The following is a 3704-nucleotide window of genomic DNA, read 5'->3' on the forward strand; positions in this document are numbered from 1 at the left end:
GCCTAAATCAGAGGCTAACATTAGCATTTATTAGCATCAGCTATGAGGCTTAAACTCGTGTAAGTGTAACTTTGCCTGAAAACCTTCAGTTCTTTCTAAATAAAAAGTTAAAAAACATGATTACGAACAAGCATCAGTCAGTAAAGGTCACGGGAAAAAATTAAACAACACTACACATGTTGATTAAAAATAAATCATGCTGAGCGGTTTCTTGTTGCTGCCACTGATTGAGGTAAAAATAAAACAAGCAACACTTAAAACATTTCTAAAAAAAAAAAAAAAGTGAAAATATTTTTTTTTATGTGGAATTTGAAAATGTTTTTTCAAAAATGGGGGGGAAAAGGGGATTTAACAATACAGGAGAGGGGGTCAAGACCCTCACCCCAATCACCTTTCACACCCCATCTTGCCCCAACCGCACCCCACCTACCCCTTACTCACCCCCATGACACCCACCAAAATGTTTTGATCAAAGAGGGAGGGGGTCAAGCTGGAGGAAATGGGATTTAAGGACATGGAAATATGGAAAATTCCTTCACATTTATACAGTACATTATACTGTCTTGTTACTGGGAAAAATGTATTCACAAATGCAGACATTTCTAAGAAAAAAATGTGAAAAAAAATTTTTTAATGTGGAATTTGAAAATGTGTTTTTTATGCCAAAATGCCAAATTGATTTTAGCTAGTGTTAGCTGTGATTGTTAAACAGTTAACATGGTCAACCAAGAGCAGTTTGTCGGTTGACAGTGTTGGGGAGTAACGGAATACATGTACCGCCGTTACGTATTTAAAATACAAAATATGAGTAACTGTATTCCGTTACAGTTACCGTTTAAAAAGGTGGTATTCAGAATACAGTTACTTTGTTGAAATAAATGGATTACACTGCGGTACTTTCCTGTTTCATTCTGTCGCGGGTCAGGACTGTTTGGGTTTTGTTTGACAGCTACGTTCTGTTGTTCCAGGCGGCAGCGTTATGGTTGCCATGGTTACAGGGCGACGCTCTCTCTCTCTCTGCCACTGTGTGTTTCCTGGGTGAGAGAGCGCCTTTTCGTTGTTGTTGTTGTTGTGCTAAGCTAACAGGCAGAATGCTACAAGCATAGCTCTAAAGAATGTAGCATCATGGGCAGTGTAGTCCGTGTTGCAGGGAGAATGGACTGCCATACACGTTATGGGTCTGTGAGCGCGAGGAGGGAGAAAAAGGGGAGTGGAAAGGTACGAGTTGTCATCGAGGAAAAACGGGAGCTGGAAGCATGTAAATATAATAATAACCACTGCAGCCAAGAAGAGTGCCTGACGAGCCCAGTTGTAAGTAAGCTATTAAGACTCGACTGTACACCGTGTTCGTGTTTTCCTCCGAAAATAATAAGTTCCGTTGGAGCAGTCTTTCTTTTTTTATTTTTTATTTTTTTTTGTGTCCCGTTTGGATCTTTAGCCATCAGAATTGTTGTCTAAAGGCCAAGTAAGATGCCAAGCGGATTTATTTTACCAAGTGGATCATCATGGCCTTGCCATATTGGTCCATTTGATTGACCTTTATTATAATTATGAATTTATTTTATTTTCAGTTGCTACAAACGGGACAGACATGACTGGGGGATAGGACAGGGAGAAAGAATGAAAGAAAGAGAGGGAGAGAAAGAAGACCAAAGGGGAGAAGAGACGGTGAGAAGGGGGAGAAGAAAGAAAGAAAAACAAACAAAAAAAACAAAACACCTGGGTCACCTGTATGGAGAAAAAAAACAGAAGAGAAAGCAAACAACAAAGAGCAACATAATAAAAAAAACAGCACCATCACAATAAACTAGCTAGCAGTAGATATCAGTAGATACTAAATAATAAACGATGTTGTGCAGCACGCAAGATAGACAGCGCACAATGTGCTTTGAGGCAGCAGCCAAGAAAGCTGTAGTCCGCGTCTGTGAATACCCGTGTGTACACCTGTGTGCATACCTGTGTGGATCAGCATGCTTGCATTCCAAAGGTTTCTCCATGTAACGATCTGCTAGGGAGTGTGGGGAGCCACAGCCCCGTCCTCCAGGGTATGAAGCAGGTATGGAGGAGATCAAAACTCCAGACATCCAGAGGCCCACAGAACACAAGAGACCAAGGAAGACCAACAGAGGGGCAGCCGCGCCACTGTCCCAGTAAGAGCTGAGGAGAGTCCCAGATGAGGGTTCACTCAGCAGCCGCGGAGCAGAAGCCAGGGGGAGTTGCAGTGACGCGCCCGTGAGCTCCGCCGGCAGCCAGCTGTGCCTGAGTGACCGAGCCCCAGGCCGAGAGGCCGGGGGCACCCCACCTCCGAAGTGGCCCGAGCGAGCCCCAGGCTCCAGGCCCCGATAAGCGGCCGCCAAGGAGTGAGCCGGTGTGTACCCGGACGCCCACCCCCAGACACAAAGAACCACCGACGCACCAACACCTGAGGGAGTCCGCCACTGGCAGGGGAAGTGGTGGTGGGCGGAGATAGGCCTCCAAACCTTGGAGGGCCTGAGATGTCCCCAGAGAGGTGGCGTCTGATACCCAACCTGACATATAGACACAGACATACAGGCACACACAGACACAAACATCCATTCCCACCCTCATGCTCTCATATGTACTTCACACTCAACCGACGTGGAGACAGACATAAAGGGACGCTGTATACACGATCACACTCCCCAAGCGTACTCTAGGTCTAGGTACCCTTGTCCCTGGAGGGGGGAACTGCACCCAGACCCAGGTGGTGTTACCCTTTTCCCTGCGGTGGGGAGAGGCAGACCGCCCCGACTCCGCAGCAGTTGGAGCAGTCTTTCAACGCCTCTCTCTGTCTCTCGCAAGAAAAGTTGACCCACACAACAAAGTAAAGCTATTTTTCGGCTACAAGCCGACAGGGACCCCGCTGTATTAGTCAGAGGTCCCTTTACTACAGTTCGGAGTCGCGGACCTTCAGTAATAGTAATAAATCACACAGCAATAGTACATTCACGTTGTTGTAAAAAGCATGATAATATATTAAGTAATCCAAAGTATTCAGAATACGTTACTGTCATTGAGTAACGTAACGGAATACGTTACAGAATACATTTTGGGGCATGTGTTCTGTATTCTGTAATGGAATACATTTTAAAAGTAACCTTCCCAACACTGTCGGTTGACCCAATAAAGTATAAAGTTTACCTTACATAGTACTTACAGACTTATGTTTACTGTTTAATCTGTGTAATGTCACTTGGGTTTGCTGTTGCCATGCTCTGCGTTAGCTCTTTGTGTTAGCCTGCTGGAGCAGGCGCTGGGCTGTGTTTTGTCTGGCATGGATCTGCGGTTCACCCCTGCATTCAGGTCATTTTATGCTCTTGAATTTTTTTCATGATCTGTTTTTTCATTATCTGGTCCTGGTGGCCTCCTGGTCCAGCTGGACCCCTCCCTCCTTGATCAACACTTTAGTTCAACCTGCCCAGTCTTTTGATGCGCTGTGAGAGCCCAGGGTAGCTGTAGCTCAGGTGGCAGAGCAGGCCACTAATCAAAAGGTTGGTGGTTCGATCCCAGGCTGCCTCCTGGCTGCATGCCAAATATCCTTGGGCAAGACACTAACCCCATGTTTCCCTACTGGTGGTGGTCAGAGGGCCCGGTGGCGCCAGTGTCCGGCAGTGGCCTCGCTTCTGTCAGTGCACCCCAGGGCAGCTGTGGCTACAATGTAGCTTGCCATCACCAGTGTGTGA

Source organism: Rhamphochromis sp. 'chilingali', assembly GCF_963969265.1.
Source record: "Rhamphochromis sp. 'chilingali' genome assembly, chromosome: 11".
Classification (NCBI taxonomy): Eukaryota; Metazoa; Chordata; class Actinopteri; order Cichliformes; family Cichlidae; genus Rhamphochromis; species Rhamphochromis sp. 'chilingali'.